At 41.8% G+C, this 20,289-nt stretch overlaps 2 long non-coding RNA genes across 2 annotated transcripts in view; both read right to left on the bottom strand.

Moving 5' to 3' along the window:
* The window catches only part of LOC140254264 (uncharacterized), a 333,994-nt gene that overhangs the window by 59,342 nt on the left and 254,363 nt on the right, over window positions 1-20,289 (bottom strand). The window lies entirely within an intron of this gene.
* Window positions 1,098-2,221, bottom strand: LOC140254455 (uncharacterized). The gene is made up of 3 exons (XR_011904217.1): window positions 2,084-2,221; window positions 1,309-1,404; window positions 1,098-1,196 (listed from the first exon to the last, which is right to left on the bottom strand). It is a non-coding gene; the product is annotated as an uncharacterized lncRNA (long non-coding RNA).

The raw sequence follows: 20,289 nt of genomic DNA on the forward strand, positions 1-20,289 counted from the left end.
TGTCTAACTTAATTGTTTCTTACAAGATATCATTCACCAAAAAACCCTTCATCAAAACCCTTTGTTGCTTGTTTGCTTTTGATGAATTTCCAAAAGTACCTTTTAACTGAAGCCCAGGATACCGTTGGTTTCTTGGGCTGCAAGAGGCTGTTGCTGGCTCACATCCAACTCCCCCATCCACCAGCACCCCCAAAGTCCTTTTGGGCAGGGCTGTGATCAATCCTTTTGTCCCCCAGCTTCTATTGGTAGTGGGAAACGTTGAAGCTGGGGCATCTGGGTGGCAGATCCTGAAAATGAGTTTGTGGAGATTCTACAAGGCCCGCTGCTTGAGCTCGTCTAGGTGTCCTAGCATCACATCCTGCCACTCAAACCTCTTATCCACACTGAACAGCAAGGTGCCATCTGCTGTCCTGCTGTGGGTACTCTTCATTCCACTGATGAAAACACTGAAAAGCATTGGTACCAATACTGCCCAGTGAGGGAAACCACTCATCACCTTCAGGCAGTGACTCATTTTCTTCATTCACGAAATGGTCCAGCCATCAAATCTTTACCTTTGCCATTTGGAGAGAAGGATACTGTGGGGGACAGTGTTAAAAGCCTTACCAAAAATCCGGATAGTTAATATCAGCGACTCTTCTCTGGTCCATTTAGTCCATCATAGAAAGAAAGGCCAGTAAATTGTTAAGACAGGATCCATCCCTGGTGAAGCCACGCTAGTTGTCACCTGTCACCTCCCTCTCTTCCGTGTGCCCTAGCGTAGCTTCCAGGAGGATATAGGTGAGGCCGACAGATCTCTGAAAAGAACATCACAAGTTTCTTGTGAGTCACTGAAGCGATATGAGGCTTCATCAGCAATAAAAGCAACAGTGCTTGAGAGAGAAAAAGGTTTTTGGCATTCTATAAATAACAAACAACTGAAGGAATGTCCCATTCCCACAAGTCTTTCAAAGGTGCAAAATGTGAAACAAGCCTCAGACAGAAAACAATTACAAGCCAATATTGGCATATATTGTGGCATTTTAAATCATGGCATGCACTTAAAACAAGGTGCCATACAATATAGAACTGCACATAAATACTAAAAAGAACATCACCTTAGCATCAAAACAATGTTGATATAGTTCTGACTGGTAAGAACTTCCGGCTGCTCAGAATACACGGTCACACAGCAGTGCTCCGTGCTTGCAGGAGTGCTGCAAAAAGCAAAAAAAAACCAACTCTATTTTCACAAATAACACGCCACACCAGTTCATAAAATTCTGGCTTTGATTACTAAAATTTCAATGGATTTCAACGGATACTTACCGGTCTGGTGGATGAGGTGAATATTAGGAACGCTCAGGACATCCGTGTCTGTACTGTGTACGAAATGCTGTGCAGAACTGCAATATCTCACCACATCTACCCACAAGACAATGGAGAAGACAAAATGGTTATCTCCTTCTACTGCAAGCAGTATTTCAATATCAGATTCACATCCTGTTTTTGTTAGGGAGAGATAAACACATGTACAAAAGAGTTACAAAGAGACAGAAAATGTCCTCAGGTACTTCCGTAGAACACGCAGCAGGACAACATTTTTCTTCCTTAACTGACTAAAAAGCTAAAACAGTTTACCCAAAAATACAGAGATGAAAATCTGACTCTACAAATCAGAATGAAACTTCTACTTCATGGGAAAACAGACTCTTCAAGCACTTAGTGCCTTAGTTTCTCACTAAAGGATATTGATTGTAACAAAGCTTTTACCCATAAGGTATTTTAACAGAGTTACTCCAAAATTTCCGTACAACATAAACTCAGTACAGAAGCAATTAGCCTCAGTAATTTAAATCAATTCAGCACAGACTGAATTTGAACACACTTAAATATTTATTCAGCCTTTTTAATGCTTTTCAGCTGGAAATAAAGAGGGCCAAAGCTGACTTGAAACTCAGGTTGACATAAAAACTGCACGTACACTCGTAACAGAATAGAAAGCACAGCAGTGACAACAGAGCACCAAAAAAGCAGGCTGCAGCAAATTTGGACTTGCTCAAACACAACAGCAGAGGATACAGAAAGAAAAGAAACTGCTCACCTTCAGCAAACCACAGGTACGCTGGAATCTCCAGCAAGGTACGCTCACCTTGGCTGCCAACCCTTAAATGACAGCTAGGAAGGGGTGGATCCCGGCTCTAGTCCTTCCAGACACTTAGCTGCACTGTGCATGCCTGGGCTCCCCTGGGTTGGCCCTGCCTTCCCACCAGGTGGTCCGTCACTGTGTTGGGCCCTGACTTAGCGTTTCCTCTACAGTATTTAATTCCTGTTCAAAACAAAAATATGACATAAGAAATAAGTAATGCATAATTTCCTGTTGTATTCAGCTTATCCCTCCTAAAAGTAGAAGTCTCTATGCCTTTATACCACATTCTTGCAAAACTAAAACAAGAGCGCTTTTAGTAGCTGGGATACAGACCTGAAATGATTTTTATCTATCGCATTATCTAACATGAGCTCGCAATACTGGGTTTTGCACGCTTCTCCTCCATTTTGTTGACATGTTTAATCAACCCCAACCAATGCCTTAACATTTCTTATCCTCTTCCTACGATAAACTTTACAGAACCCAAAGCTGGTAGCTCAGCTTCTTACTCTCTACAGCCCAGTTATCTGAAATAAAACTCACATGAAGATGGAAAGATTTTCCTCAATAGTATAAGTTCTCAAGCGTATGTTTTATTTTTCCGCACACCCACTGTCCAGAGCAACATTGCTACGTGGTATGTAAACCTAATGGCCAGATTTGCTCCTTACACACTTCAGGTTTTGCAACACATACGTGACAACTGAAGTACACCGAAAGACATAGGAGGAATGAACAGAGAAACTGGAATTAAAGCACACACTAAATCTCTAATATGACTATATATATGGAATATATATATATATATATTTGGAACAGAATAACCTAGACCAGGAGCTTAAAAGGATCAAAAATACTAAAGCAGATGGAGATACAAAATGGCTGAATCCAATCACAGCACCAAATCAATTTGTGTGGTTACTTTGTAACTGCAGGGAATTTGTCACTGCTGTGTGGTGTTGGTCACTTCCAGGTCATAATTTCCACATAAACAGAAAAAAGACAACATTAATCTTGTGTATGTGCTGAACAAAGAATAAACCCAATACTTTAAAACTAAAACAAAACAAACCAAAACAGAAAACCCATACGGCTACGTGCTGAATACAAGCCTCAGCGCTGATGCAATTATTAAGATTCCCCAAAAAATACCAGAGATCCCTGATCTCTGATATGCATAGCATCCGATTAAATGAACAAAACCATTCCCATCTGGAATTTAAAAACCTATCACTAGCTCTAATTTAATGATCCATTATGGCTTTCTAAACATATACAGGAGAACAACAGCAAGGACTTTGCCTTCTCAACTCCCGGTGCAACATACCTCAGTCACACAAGGAACTGAGGATGTTTTTCCACCTTCCCTCATCTTTTATTGTACAGACGGGAGGATGTAAGAGAAAGTTCCTTCTGACTTTTGACAAACAATGTCTATAAACCGTTTGAGAGGATACGTGTCAAGTACAACAACACTGAAAGACTGCTTAATATGCTTCATTTAGAAGAGTTATCTGTTCCATAAATACATGAGATAAATGGAAACTAGGGCCCTTCTGACATCCCTAGTTTGGAACTTGATTTCTTTTTTTATGTATTTGGCAAGCTAACTTTCATTCTTTTTTTTTTTTTTTTTTTTTTTTTTTTCTTCTTCTTTCTAAAAATATTGAGTACATTAGACAACAGGCACAAGCACTGAGTACTGATATCTAGATTTCCGCACCTTCTAACACACTTATATTATCTAATAATAGATACAAGTGAATTTAATCGCAGTTCCAAAAACTGAAACCAAAGCAGGATTACCCAACGTTGAAGAACAGCCAGGTTGCAGCATTTACAGCCCTGTGGTTGCTCCGGCTCCTGTGACAGGCCCTGTTGCTGCTCCAAGCCTTGCAACAAGTCCTGCAGCTGGTCCGCTCCCTATGACAGGCCTCGCGATTGCTTCAAGCCGTGTGACGGACCTGTGGGTACAGCAACACTTCTAAAGGGTGCAGACATTGCCACGAAGCTCACATCTAGCCTTGAGGTCACTCCAGTCACTCTAAGTCTCACAGTTCAACCAAACAACCAGTGCCTGTAACTGTTGTCCCCTATAAGCAAAAAGAAAAAATGCCTACAAAAGCCAGAACATTTAACAAGGAGAGCTCATAAGATAAGACAAAGGAGGAGCAAGGTCACAACAAAAATGGGAGGAAAAAGAAATAGTTTGACTCCTAGCATTAAATGAGCTAAGAGATGTGTGAAAAGATTATAGCTGTTGGCCACCCAAACACCACACACTTACAACCACTGGATCGCTGGAAACAGACCCCGTGCACGTGGCTACTGCCCTAAAAAGCAAGCCTTCCGGAGACTCGACACCCAGGACGAACTGAATCAGACAACGGGACTCATTTCTGAAACAGTCACGCAATCACACAGGCCCACTGATCAGGGCGACATTAATGCATAAAGTCCAATAAAATCATGTTTGAAGAAAGGAAGAATAAAGCACCAGAAGAGAAAATGACACAAACAGTAGACGGGGAACCAGGCAAATATAATTACCCCCGAGTACCCAATTCATCCCATAAATCCAAATAAATACCTAGCTTTGGCAGACAGCGTTGACAGCAAAAGGGTAGCTGGAAGTGAGGCAACGTACTTCACTGAAAATCTAAAGCAGACCCCACCTGACAGAGGACGTGGGTGAGATTAAGGGAAGAGCTGTGCCATATCAGTCACGACTACTAACTAAAAAACAGACCAGTATAACCCACAGCTCCAATAAAAGGATTTTCCTTATGGGTGCAGAAAGGAATGTAATGGGTAGCTGACAATTCAAACAGTAGGAAAGACGTTTCAAAGAACCAGAGACAACATTTAAAACTAAAACTCAGTGCACGCCAGAGATTAAAAGCAAACGTCATTGGAAGAAAACATGAAAATAAATTCTATTCTCAAAGGTATATGGTGGCAATAAGGAGCTAAAAGGAGCAAAACACTTACTTGAACCGAGGCTTCCAAGGACAAAAGTTAAGTCGAGGAAATCGATAATCGACAGCAAACGCTTCGTGCTCGCTCCTGCCGGCCAGGTCCTCCGCGCCGCTTCTTCTTTCTTCCGCAGCAGCTCCCGAAACATCAGCGGCGACACCGTCAGACCCGCGGAGCGGCAAGTCCCAACAACAGAAGGAAAAGGGAAACCTGACGTCAAAAAACGAACGGGTCACGCAGCTACCCAGCCAAGGAAAGCCTTGCATTCCCCCCTCACTCCCCCCCCCCCCACTCAATTCACGCCGGCAAAACCCGCTTTGAGCAGCTTTTCTCACCTCACTGACTCACTCTGGACTACAGCCGGTGCTGCGGGGGATCGCAGAGGCGGGCTGACCGGGCAAATGGTGCCGGACATACAGAAAGCAGCGGCCAAAAGACAGCTTCCCTGCTTACAGGGGACCCCCAGCCACCGCCTCCGTTGCAAAGGGCATGCGACCCCGGGGCAGCTTCTCTCTGGCTTACAGGGCAGCCCCCGTCCCTACGGCCGAGGGAGGCTCCTTCTCCCACCAGTCCGGGGCACCCAGAAACGCACCCCACTAACGGGGCGGTCACCCCACGCAGGCTGCCAGCAGAGCACAAAAGCTCACACACCAAGCACCTGATAACAGGCGGGTGGACGACACCCCTGGAGCCACAGAGCTCGGCTTCACCCCCGCCCCCCAGTGGCAGGAACGACTCTCAGCAGCCAGGTAACGGAAAGCCGAACGCCTTTCATTCTGCCCTTGGCTCCATTCGCTTTCATTGCAGCAACGAGATAAACTCTATTGATTGTTACAGTAAAAAGCTTTGGAAATAATCTTATGTTGATACATCAGTATCCTTTATTGTCAGTTACCGTCACCATCCTGACTTCTTGTCTGCAAACTGCAAAATGTGAGTTTTTCAATCAACCTAGGTAAGTTCTCCCAAGAGGATATAAAAACCAACTAGCAATATGTGAAACCCACATAAAATGAACATATAAAGAGATGCTTTTTATTAAAACACATAGCAAAATACAGGGACTGTGCCAACTGGACTGTGCCAACTGGACTGTGCCAACTGGACTGTGCCAACTGGACTGTGCCAACTGGACTGTGCCAACTGGACTGTGCCAACTGGACTGTGCCAACTGGACTGTGCCAACTGGACTGTGCAAACTGGACTGTGCCAACTGGACTGTGCCAACTGGACTGTGCAAACTGGACTGTGCAAACTGGACTGTGCAAACTGGACTGTGCAAACTGGACTGTGCAAACTGGACTGTGCAAACTGGACTGTGCAAACTGGACTGTGCAAACTGGACTGTGCAAACTGGACTGTGCAAACTGGACTGTGCAAACTGGACTGTGCAAACTGGACTGTGCAAACTGGACTGTGCAAACTGGACTGTGCAAACTGGACTGTGCAAACTGGACTGTGCAAACTGGACTGTGCAAACTGGACTGTGCAAACTGGACTGTGCAAACTGGACTGTGCAAACTGGACTGTGCAAACTGGACTGTGCAAACTGGACTGTGCAAACTGGACTGTGCAAACTGGACTGTGCAAACTGGACTGTGCAAACTGGACTGTGCAAACTGGACTGTGCAAACTGGACTGTGCAAACTGGACTGTGCAAACTGGACTGTGCAAACTGGACTGTGCAAACTGGACTGTGCAAACTGGACTGTGCAAACTGGACTGTGCAAACTGGACTGTGCAAACTGGACTGTGCAAACTGGACTGTGCAAACTGGACTGTGCAAACTGGACTGTGCAAACTGGACTGTGCAAACTGGACTGTGCAAACTGGACTGTGCAAACTGGACTGTGCAAACTGGACTGTGCAAACTGGACTGTGCAAACTGGACTGTGCAAACTGGACTGTGCAAACTGGACTGTGCAAACTGGACTGTGCAAACTGGACTGTGCAAACTGGACTGTGCAAACTGGACTGTGCAAACTGGACTGTGCAAACTGGACTGTGCAAACTGGACTGTGCAAACTGGACTGTGCAAACTGGACTGTGCAAACTGGACTGTGCAAACTGGACTGTGCAAACTGGACTGTGCAAACTGGACTGTGCAAACTGGACTGTGCAAACTGGACTGTGCAAACTGGACTGTGCAAACTGGACTGTGCAAACTGGACTGTGCAAACTGGACTGTGCAAACTGGACTGTGCAAACTGGACTGTGCAAACTGGACTGTGCAAACTGGACTGTGCAAACTGGACTGTGCAAACTGGACTGTGCAAACTGGACTGTGCAAACTGGACTGTGCAAACTGGACTGTGCAAACTGGACTGTGCAAACTGGACTGTGCAAACAAAGATTGCCCATAGAACTTGCTGTTAAACACATGCTGTTGATTACATACATGCAGATGCACTATTCTGGTTCAAAGCATGGTCCAGAAAATCAGCAAAGAAGAAGAAAAACATGTCTATTTAAGCTACAGCAGAGCGCAGTAAGTTTGGGCATCACCTAGATCTGCAGACAGAATAATTCCAAGCATACTTACAGGGACCGCTGAAATCATATACAGAGAAACATGTTCAAATACAGCATGAATGAAAAGTTAATTTCATTATCTAAGTACTCTTAATTTAGGAAGAAGACATGCAGATTATTCTGTTCTCAAAATGTATCTTGCTGGCAGCAGCAGGTTATCCAACAACATCTATTTCCTGTCTTTATGAATACACAGTATTCAAGACTGATCAGATCTTAGGCTGTCACATCCATTAACATATCTTCTGCACCTGAAAGTGTAAAAATACATTGCTTTCTTAAGCTGTATCCTCTCTCAAAGGTCTGTTTGGACATATTCTAGCAGGATTCATTGCCTACTAAATACAGAGATGCTCTCTGCAAAGGGCATGCCATGATTTTCATTGGGCATCCAGATGTTGCACATCACCGTCATCAAGTATTCTGTAGATAGCAGATCTCAGTTCACATTATCGTGAAACAGCTGTACATCCATCTTATCACTGTAGGCACCTGCCCAGTAACACAGGTCATAACCATTTCAACGCTGCTATACACGTCCTTGATTTTTGTAAAGCCTTTTGGTATTGCGTTACACTGCACCAATTGCGCAGGGAAATGCTAATATGGGTGCAGTCACACCATCAAGCCAACTCTCACTTGGGTGATAAACTGTTCTACAAGCACCTTTCTCTTAAAAAGTAATTGAACAGATCTTACCTCTCGCTCCAGCAGCATCTGAGATGCCACTTCTTGCAGGAGATGCAGTCGCGTCAGGCTCTAATTCAGACAGTCCTACCGGCTTCTGGAAATAGCTTTGTTGCCCTAAATTATGTTGTTTGTAACATTCTGCAACTTTTACTGAGTAGAAATTTAACTGGAAGCTGATGAATGAAAATTAATTCTCTACAGCCAAATCCAGTTAAGTGTATCTCAAGCAACTTCTATTGCTTTGAATTAATGGTCAACTCATCATGGTATGAAATAATATAACCACTTTGCATAGAACACTTACTCTGTAATGTAACTATTTTTCTTGGTTGACATTGTTGTGTAAATGCAGAATTGTGGAATTAAAGGACAGCTTATTACACCTAGTAAGTACTATAAATATCACTTCAACCTTCTTGTATTCTACCTGCTCTTTCCTCTCCAGCAAGAAAACTCCTTTAGGATTTCACAATGCAAGGGAACTTCAAGCAGCTCCTAAGGATGTTCATTGTGCCACATAGAACCGTCGGCTTTCAGGTAACTTGTAATACAGTTATCAGCATCTGCAAACACAACATAAAAAAGTCACAATGATTTTTATTATTAATTAAATAAGTATAAAGAAACATAAGTGATTTATCTTTGGCCTCACAGCTACTGAATCAAGCACCTGCATGCATCACCAAAGCCATAAATCATCAGTTGCGTTTCAGAAGCATAGCAGGACAGAGATAGAAATCCCTACATTACAAAATAACAACACAAACTTACTGAGAATTCATTGGCAGACCTTCCAATTGTAAACAAGCTGTACAAAACAAATAGTCCTTTAAAATTACTGCTTTGAGGACATTCCTCTCGAGGATGAGACAAATGATTCTTAGGATAAAAGTTGCTGTAAGGATATATTAAGCATAATGCATATATTAAAAATAAATAAATAAACAAATGGATGCTGTGCCTTGAACATCACATGCGCGTTAACCTGAGAGCATACAGAGATAAAGTACTTCTTAATCCAAGATGAATTTCAAAAACAATCTGCAGCACAAACTAAAACCCCACTCATTTCATAATCCAGTAGGCTCATAACTATCACTGCTGCATCCAAAGTCACTTTGGTAAAGGCAAGCATTACAGGGTCCAGCATGTCTCAGTTTTACAAATTTGACTAGCGGGGATGTCTGCGCTACCTGGGCAAGTGGTGGTGCGTGCAACTGATGGGTATCCACAATATAACAGTTCTCAACCAATTAACTAAATTATAATGACACAAACTGGTTGATAAGGTCTACAATGCAGAGAAACCTTCTAAGCTTTAGCACTAATACCTGAACAGTAAGACTCATACAGTTATTTGGGTTGTTAAAAGCAGGTTATTGTGAATCAGTCCTGTATTGGAGTTAGCATAGACAGATTTTTCTTCAAGCTGAAGTTGACTGAATATGAGCATAGGGGAGTATTCAAACTCATGAAGACTTTATTATAAGAGACATACAGAAATACAGTGCAAAATACTGGATACGTAGCTTCTACCACAAAATCAGAAGGATCTTTTTGATCTCAGAAACATTATATGCACCCTGGGAGGAAGCCATTACTTCCAGGGCAGTCCTGTTTTCACAGTTCACATGTAGATTAGCGTGAATGTAAATTTTGCAACAGAACATATTTGAAATAGATACCATCAATTTGCAGATTTAAGTAGCAATGAACAAGAACAATTTTATTTTTTAAGAACAAGCCATCAATTCACTTAATGTACTTCCAATAAAGTCATAGGAGGGATCCGGAATTTCAAGTCCTGTCCTATTCTTTTACGGTTATTTCATCTCTCTAATATACCTTCAAGAAAGCTTCAATTTTATAGCCATTTGCATCCAGAAAAAACGTTGTTAAAAAAAAAAATTCTGAGCACACAAAACAGCCATTCACTTTCTAGAGAGTGTCTTTGCATGCATACAACAAATGAATGACTGGGGAATTAATATTCCATACACAGGCCCATGCTGACATCCTCATAATAATGTACAGTCAGTGGCTTGATGCAGTGGCTGCTTAGCACTGTGCAGCTATTAAACTGAGCACCTCTTGGCAGACGTTTTGCCATTGGTTCCAGAGCAGACAAGTGTTAACAACACAGAGCTCTCAATAATTCTTAATGTCGATTTAAGTATGGACATTGATCTTAAAGTTTTAACTTCCGCCAGTGAACTACACAGGAAGTATCAGAACAATTCTAAATAGAAAACACCCCTCTGACAACTATGCAAATGTAACACTGGACATTCCAAGGACTGGAGTGTAAAGCAAAACAATTATAAACAACACAGTAAAAACCATAAATTCAGATTTAAGGTAGGTTTTACATGCTGTTTTTAGCTTCAATTTATGAAAAATCATATATAGCTGCTTAATCTGAATTATATTATTTTGCTCTGGAAGAGGAAGGTGATTAGAATACTAATTTAGGTCTCCCAGATAAAGCTCAGTTTTAATTTTTTGAAGTATTTATTTTCATTGGATTTTTCTCCTTGAAATAGACCACAGTAAAAATATCTGTTCCATTGGTAAACATTACCTGGAAACAGAAATTCCTCCCAGAGGCAGGACTAAGTCCCAGATATGTGTAATCACATTCTTATCCAATACACAAGCAACACTCAGTGAGCAAGCTTTATTTCCTCTTGGCTTCTACCAGGAGAAAGAGTAATTCTGGTTGCTATACAGACAAGGGAATAATTCATAGCTTTTTTCTATTAAAGAACTAAGCCATGTTCTCCACAAAGACATTAGATAGGAAACACAAAGTGAATTTAAGAAATGCATCTTCATATCTTCAAACAGTTTGCAAGTGCTTTGCCACAGGATTTTGTGTCCAGTTCATCTTACAGATGTTGAAAAAAAAAAAAACAAAAAACAAACAAACACTACCAACTATACACAAAGGCTGCTAAACACAGAGCTACCTGTGGCTGAGGCAGGCACTCAACTGCAGCTTTCTGAAGGACAGAAGGATACCCAGTGAAGTGTACACCGTAAGTGCATCTTGTTTGATGCTTCCTAAGCATTTTCTGCTGGCTGCTGTTACACACTGGGTACTGGGTTGGCTAAACTTTGGGACTTCATATAGACAGTCTTGTACTCTTAGGTATTAACCTTACATACTTGTAGTTCTTGATTTCAGTATTTTGAGTATTCCAGGGAGGATAAAAGACATCCACACCTACAAGAAATGACAAGTTAAAACTTAGGCCAAATACATGGCAAACATCACTATAATGCTTAATTCAAATTACAAGCTCACTGTACATCAGCACTCAAGTCTGTCTCCAGTCAATATTGAACAGTGTGTGATAAGTTGAGGCAATAACACTAAAAGTAGTTTTAACACCATGGCTAAAAAGATAAGAGAAACAGAATGGAGGTAAAAACACATCATCTTCACTCCCTAATGTAAAAAATAAGAAAGCCCTCTCAGTTTCTAATAGTATTTGAACAAATCTTTTTCATCCTCTCGTAACTGTTTTCTAGGATAACATGTAAGCATCGGGGCATTCTCATTGCAGCATAAGCATCAGGAAAGCAAGGCAATTCATGCTCATTTAGGAAAACTTAACTCTATATTGATGCAGCTAGATAGCAGTTCAACACCACTAATAACAACAAGCTAAAATTAAAGCAGCAGACAGAAAATCAAAGGTGTGGTAAGATAGAGCTGCATAAACGTAACATAAACAGAGGAAAGTTAGCAGAGAAAGTTTCTGATTTCTCTCACATTGCACACCAGGCACCTAAGAGTTCATCAGGCTCCAGTTCACAGGTGGGCACAGTTGAAAGTATGAGACTCCAGGAAGAATAAAGGACATTCTGGTGTATTTTTTCTTTAATAAATGGTGAAAACTACTGTAAGGTGAACCCAGAGTCCAAAGGATGAAGAAAACAGCGAACACTTCTTTGAGAAGAGGTTATCTGTGGATCACAGCTCCTTTGAAGTACAATTCTCTACAACAATAGAGCCACACATTAAGAAATTGACACCAAACCAACATAATACGTCTATCACAAAATATCAGTGAACTGGAAAACACACCATTAATTCCATGATGGGCACATACAGAGACCTACAGTCCAATCAGTACTTATGTTTTTATTATGTATATTTATCTATTATATATAAAATACTTTAATATATTTAGGCATTACACAAAACCTGGTTGCCCTCCGTTAGTTTAAGTAAGTTAGTACAAAAAGCACATACCAACCGCATAGTGGTCAAGAATTAAGGAACAAGCATTCAATAGAGGAACACTCCTAATTGGCCTTTTCTGCCCTCAAGGCCAACTGAAGGAGGGATAGCTCAGCTCCTCACTCTCTTCCCTGTTACATGTTTTCCTTTAAAGACAAATGAAAGCTTTGCAATTTGAACAGCAGTTGATGGTAGATGCCTGCAGAAGAGCATACCCTTTTATCAGACAAATAATGGCACTCCCCAGAGGGCTCCTACATCTTCAGCTATTTGTGATTCCAGCTCTGGTTCTGGAAGAGGTGATTTCTCTATAGTTAACGTTCTTTAATAGGTTTATCTTTGATGAATTTGTCACTCTTTCCAGCAGTGAATGCAGTACCTAAAAAGCTGTACCATCCTGGCATAGTACATTTCATAGATCACAAGGTTAAGCTAGATTTACTTCTGATTTGACCCAGTCGCAGCTTGCAGACACTCAGTATAGACGTAACAGGAGCTGCCATAGTGTGGGAATCAAGTGTTGTTTCTTCGTTTAGAACAAAGTAAGAATATATATGTGAAGAAATTTGTAGTTACTAGGCAGAAGTCATAGGTACAAAGACTGCAGCTCTTGTCTGTCCAGCTGTCTGAAATAAAACTACCCATTTTTGGCGCTGGACAAATAAGACCTGAGAAATAAAGGATCTCAAGAGGAGAAGTTAAAATAATTAACAGTATACCTGTATAAACTAGCAACAACTTATGTTTTAATGCTTTGTTGTACACACTGTAAAAATATACAAGTAGTGACATATCTAAGGATGTGCCTGAAGTGATATCAGGAAGGACTGGAATCACCCCCCAGGCTCTTTGTTCAGCAATGGTCTCCGGGACAGAATGGAAGAAGCTTTGAAGGGAATCAACATATCAATACAATAAGAGTACCAAGACATCTTGGAAACAGTAGGATGGCAACTGACTGGCACAAGATAGTGTGTGAATTAACAAGTTTCAAAATGAAATTAACAAATGCAAACCTCAGGTAAAATTGTAAAATTATACTACCAGCAGCATTTTAATAACAGCAAGTGAAATAGCTCAGATCTAGATTCAGGTGCCAAGTTGTTATTCATTTATGCAGACCTCACTTCACATGTATTTAATATCAACATATTCACTCGTGACCCATAGACCTGACCTCGGCAATACCGATCCCTTCTAGAAAGGCATCTAGTTGCCTGCTGGTAATCTGCGAAGAGAATGCACTACAGTAGTCCTTCACTGCCTGCTCCCATTCTTCAATGGGAAAAACTGTTTCAGTGCTGTCGGTATTCTGCTTGGCAATGCGATATCACTCCTCGTCCACACAATGCAAATAAACAGTTCAGCCAGAATTAATTCATTGCAACCTCCATGTCTTAGAGAAAGCCCAAGGCTGGTGATGTTTTCACTGCAGGTTGCAGTAGCTCCTGGCTGTCCCCAGGGAAAAGAAAGAAGCAGCACAACTCTACAGTGGAGATCTCAGCTCCTGCTAAGCTACTATGTGTCAACATTACTGTTTTCCACAGACTTACATTTATGTAAGCTAACATTTCAAACACACATGCAGGAAACACTGGTGTAATAACACTTGCTCCATAAGACTGCATTCATCAAAAGTGCTAAACCAGCAATAACACATCCAAATCCCTTTGGTTTGAAAACACTTTTCATCTAACAGACAGATGTTAACATGTGACCGTAAATAACACATACACAAATAATCACATGGATAAACACACCAAGCAGTTCAAAAGCCCCCATTGGGCTGAACTTGCTCCATAAGATATGTTTAATCCTGTACAGCTTACCTGGCAAGAGAAATAAGAGTAGCTACAATGTATTTAAAAAGTACCACACTGAAGTATTGCTAGCCTTAGTGTTCTTCCAGACCTTGCCTGGAGCCATCCGTTCTCCCAATGCACAAAGGGCTAGTACACGCCGAGCCTGACTTCACCTGCTTTGCTGCCTTGAAGTACAACGAGAAGGAGAAAAGGAAGATACATTGAGATTCCTGCACTGAGGAACTTGAAATTCTTGTTGGGAAAAGGCCTCCTGTTTGTCCAGCTGCATATACTAGAATGTAGTGGAAAAGATTGAAGGCAGGAGTGGAGTACATTAGGGAGCAGAAGGCTTTGGGGGAGTTTTTAATGGGCTAGGAGGCAAGCACAATAAGCATTTTGTCTGTCATGAAGAGGTGCAGGAGGAGAGGTTCTGGGAGTTACTCACCGGGAAAGGAGGAGCTGGAGCACAAAGTTGGACAGGTTGTCAACTATGTTGTTGAGGCATAGGGGGAATGGACAGTAGAAAGTGAGGAGCTAGATGCTCTGTACTGGAATGAGCTGCAAATTGGGACAGTGAGGGGCATTCAGCTAGGAGACAATCAAAAGTAGAGTGAAAACCCTGCAGAGTGAGCAGGACTTAGAAGCAGGTTTAAATTCAAAGAATCCTAGCCAAGGATACCCTAAGTAAGGATTTAAGTATTTCAGCACATATTTGACAATTTTCCCCTGATCATCCTACCCACACATCAAGTCTTCCTACTCTCATTGCCAGAGATGCACTAATTATGGCTCACGTATTCCAGTCTGTGAATTGGAGCAAAAAAGGCATTACATTCTCTATAGCTATTGGGAACCAAGAAAATACCCTGGTGTATTTCTGGATCCCAAAAATCCATGTGAGAGTCAAAGCCTAGATCACAGAAAAACTAAGAGAGCGTACCAGAAAAATAGAGAAAAATGAATACAATTCCTTAAGACAGTGAAACTCAAAAACACTGTCGAGAAACCATTGTGAGCTGAGAAGTCAGATGCTGCAGTGCTCTAGTTAACACTAATGACAACAGTATGCCATCTTACTTAAATAGGTTTAAAACAACATACTACGCTACTCACTATGCTACTTTCCTTGTTCACAGCTGGTCAGATCCTGTCTTACTGCTGCCTCACAACAATGGTTCGTTTACACTTGCAATAAGGCACTGCTGAGATACTTCATAAGAAGCCCAGTTGAGCATTTATGAAGCCTTAAAGGTTCAAAGTGAAAAATACCTTGACAGTTCTCCACTACATGTTCACAAGCAGGCCGTTAGGCAGTGAGAAAAACCTTTGGCACTATCTAGTATTATCCAACATAAGCTGAAAACCACCTACCCATAATCACTTGCTGCATTTGCTCGGCTTCTCCCCTCACAAAGTAGCAAGCAAACATGGCCAAACAATGTTACACAGCAGCAAGCAATGCATTCTAGAAAACTTTCTCACACCCCTTCCTCTCAGCAGCCCCTCCACTGAAAGTCAAAGCAATACTGTAGAGGAGCATTCACTCCCGGAACGGCTTCAGCCTCCATCACTCTGCTTTTCTGAGAGGAACACCAAGGCAGAAATACTGATCAGCAATCTGAAAACACCACACAGGCAGAGAGTACTCACAAATTTCTATTACTCATGTGAGTAAAGGTAGAAACGATCCCTGTACAGGCGGGGGAGGCCCTCGCTTGAATTGCATAGAAAACAAAGAAGGGGGGGACCCCTTACTGCAGGGACAGAGTTTAGGGAGGAACTTAGAAGGAATAGGCAGGACTTGGGAAGAGTTTGATAGAACGGGGGCAAAGCTTTGGCTTATCCATAGCACATTTCAAAGGAATAAGCTTATGGAATTGCAGATCTGAAACCTTCATATAAGAAACTGGACCAATCACCATAAAAGAAAACTCATTCAAACCGAGTTGACTACACACTGTGCATGTCCAAGAAGGAGTGAAAAAGCAAGGAAACATTCAAGGTATTAGTTAGCATAGGACAACCCACTGTGTAGAATGGTTTAGCAATACCTGCTTTGGGTAATCACAATTGTGCATTTTGCATGGTATAAATATGACTGATTGAGGGACACTAGTTGCACAGCTAGAGTAGAGGAAACTGCACATCATTCAGGTGTATATACCTTAAATGAACTACCTTCCATTCTGACTCTTGTTATTCAGAGTGTTGTCCTGCAGGTCAACTGCACTGTTCAACTGGTTATGACACCAAGGAGAAAGATTTTTAGTCTGCCTTTTAAGCCTCCTAGAAGCAAAAGCTACTTATTCCCTATATGCTCTGATCTACTTGCTTCTTACGTGCACACAACACAGCTGCCAGATTTAATAGCCTTGTCAGCCTGCTTTGCCCACAGAGCAGTAGAGAGATGACAGGATGAACATGAAGTAGTCAGCATGTCAAGGTGTAGCTATGGCCACATTCATTGAAATGTCATCATTTCATTATTCTTAAAAATAAAACCAATGCCATTAGTTAAAGAACATGCAAAAGGATTTCAGAAATGTGAACCTGTACTTGCCTTCAGTGACACTGAAGAACTGGCTTCCTCTTCCGTCAGCTAACAAACTTGAGGATTCAAGTTGACTCCTTGTCAAAACATCCTGATCAACAATTACACTTTTTGCCAAGCAACACATGCCTGTAACCCAAAAGAACATAATATTAACTGACAAATTAGTTAAGGACACCCCTCCCCAGGAGGAATTATGTCCTTACCTTACTTCCTGAAAGAAATCAAAGACTAGTTAATAAAAGAAGGAAATTCTCACTTAGCACTGTAATCCTCCCAGGCACAGCAGTTGCTGCAGAGTTTCTGCGACAGCTGTGCATGCCTCTTATTACTAATCCCTTCACCTTCCCTGGAGGTACCCATATCACCTGGGAGTGGTTACTGTGGAAACCATGGACAGTTTGTTTTCCCTCAGAAAATGTTACTAAGAGGGAAGTGAGGAGGAAGGAGGGTATTCAGGTGATGTTATTGAACAGCACAACAATCAAAACCACATACTAAAGTTGAGAGGATTTGAGTCCATTTATTCTTCCAGCAATTGGAATTTCAGTACATCTCCTCTGCTTAAACAGAGCTAACAGCCTCAGTGCTGCTCACTCCACATTAGATAACAGTGCCACATAAAACCTCAAGAGTCTGAAAGAAGCTACAGGAGTCAGTGAGGCACAGTATGCAACAGAGCAAAAACAGAAAAGGCAAAATGCTGTCTACACATCTCCACCCTCAGCTCAAAGGAAACAAACCTATCCACAACCACGGCAGGGCAAGCAAACATATCGGAGCCTAGCTAGGAGACGGGAAGATGAGGGCCCTGGTAGTGTGGCTGTGTGGGCTGGCAAGGTCTCCCCTTCTAAGTCTGCAACTGAACAAGCTGATCCTTTACTCAGCCCTGGTAAGGCCTTATCTGCAGTACTGTGTCCAGTTCCTGCCTCCCCAGTACAAAAAAGACAGGGACCTCTAGGAAAAAGTCCAGCAGAGGGCCACAAAGATGGTGAAGAGACTGGATCATCTCCCCTATGAAGAAAGGCTAAGCGAACTGGGTCTGTTTAGCCTTGAGAAAAGACAACTGAGAGGGGATCTAATTCAGGTATATAAGTATCTGAGGTACTGGGGCCATAGTGGCAAGACCAGACTCTCTTCAGTGGTATGTGGAGACATGACAAGGGGAAATGGACATACTATGGAACAAAGTTCCACACAAACGTGCACAAGAACTTCTTTACAGTGTGTATGACGGTGCACTGGAACATGCTGCCCAAGGGAGATGTGGAGTCTCCTTCTCTGGAGATATTCAAGTCTTGCTTGGACTCCTACCTGTGCAACCTGGTGTAGGGAACCTGCTTTGGCATGGGGGTTGGACTCAGTCATCTCTGGAGGTCCCTTTCAATGCCTACAATTCTGTGATTCTGTGAAGTACAAGTCTGGGAAAGGCACAAAGCAGTGGTCACAGTAATAGATGGTTAGCAAGCCCTGTGAAACAGGTTGGTGCTATGCCTCCCTGCCAGCCACACCTGTGAATAGGCTCTTAACAGGCAAGAAAAATCACAAGCAGTTAATCAGAGCAACATATTCACACAAAAATCAGCAACTTCAAATGGAAGAAAATTGCTGGTCAAGTGCTGAGGTTTAACCTCACAGGTGGCAAAGCACCACACAGTCACTAACTACAGTGGGACTGGGAGAGAATCAGGGGAAAAATATAAAAACTCATAGGTTGATATAAGCCTATCTACTAAAATAAAAAAAAGATATCAATTACAAACTCATATACATAACTGGATATAAACAACTGGTGATGCACAAGGAATTGCTCACTACCTCCTGACTGATGCTCCAGCAAAACTCTGAGCAGAAGACAGATGAACACCCACCCCCCCTTAGGTCAGACTCAGGCCACTCTCCTAACTCTGCTACTTCCCGGCACCTTGCACACCTTGCTGAAAACAGCCTCAGCTCTGAACAACACTGCTTTACAACACCTTTAAACATAAATAAAATCATCATTGTATTCATTAATTATCATATTAATTAATAATAATAATATCAGAATTACCAACATGATTTTTCTCCTAGAGAAAACATTAAACAATATGCCACACGCTCTGAATAAAACAATTACAACCCAGTAGAAACAAAGACAGTAAACTGAGGACAGCTCTACCTTGGAAGTGTTAGTTGTGACTCACAAGATAGCTCTCTTCAGACCTGTTGATCTCAACTTCTATTAACTTAACATGCATTAATATACAAGTGCACCAATTTCTCTCCCCGACTTACTCAAAAGACAAACAAGAGAGAGCAGCCTGTCTACAGACTATTTCCCAACAGCTTACCTAAGGTTCTCCTGCAATGCACAAAGGGGTATTCATCGTTGACGGGCCACAGAGGCAGGAAGCATTTCTCTAAACCACGCAGCCTTCACAATCCTGTCTCGTGGACAAGAACTACTCATGCTGCCTGAAGGCAGGAGTCGATTGACATATCACTTCCCCAAGCAGCTAATGGAGAAACAAGTCCAGGGGGTCACAGAAAAAGCGGTAGCTGACTCAAGTGGCTGGAACATACTCTAAGCCCGGGCCCCTGCAAAAGATTTATCTACCTGGGAGCTCTCATGTTCTATCCAGAAAACCAATATTACAAAGACAACAACCACAGCACATTACAAACTACCTCTTGCTTTTTAAAATAAAAACTAAATGAGAATTTTTCATCCTGTTCTGAATAAATCCAATACCCAAATAGCAAAATAATTATACACTGTCTTACTGAAGCACCTATATAGTGTCATAGGTAAGACAGCACACTCAAGAAAAACAATTAAATAGACAAATGCCATGATCAGGTTTGAAAGAGTTAAGCAGACACCTACATTCAGGCAGTACAGGCATTTTCCCACATAAAACCTTGAACTTCAAATAGTATATAGTACAGAGATAGCACAAAGGATAACTTGAGACATTAATACCACAACAGAAGATGGTAAAGAAATGAAGCTAAAATTTAACAAAAACAAAAAAAGAAACATAACCAATTCTCATGCCGTACCAGTTGACACAGCATGAACCATCAGCTTAAGCATAGCATTAGATGACATGCTTACATGACTTTTAGAATAAGTTAAGAAACATTTGGCCTGCTCAGCATGAAGTCTGATCCATCACCACTCATCTATGCTAATCTTCAATGGGAGGTCACTTGCTGCTTTCTCAAGCACATAATGGGGTGTGGGGGTGTCAGACATCTCACCACCACCAGTAAGTTGCCTAAGAAGGAACATAACTGCACGTAGATTTCTTAACCTAAACTCTTTCTCCAGCTAACCGGGGAGTCCAGGCTACGCAGGTTTCTGATCTCACTAAGC

This window comes from Excalfactoria chinensis, chromosome 6 (assembly GCF_039878825.1).
Source record: "Excalfactoria chinensis isolate bCotChi1 chromosome 6, bCotChi1.hap2, whole genome shotgun sequence".
Lineage (NCBI taxonomy): Eukaryota > Metazoa > Chordata > Aves > Galliformes > Phasianidae > Excalfactoria > Excalfactoria chinensis.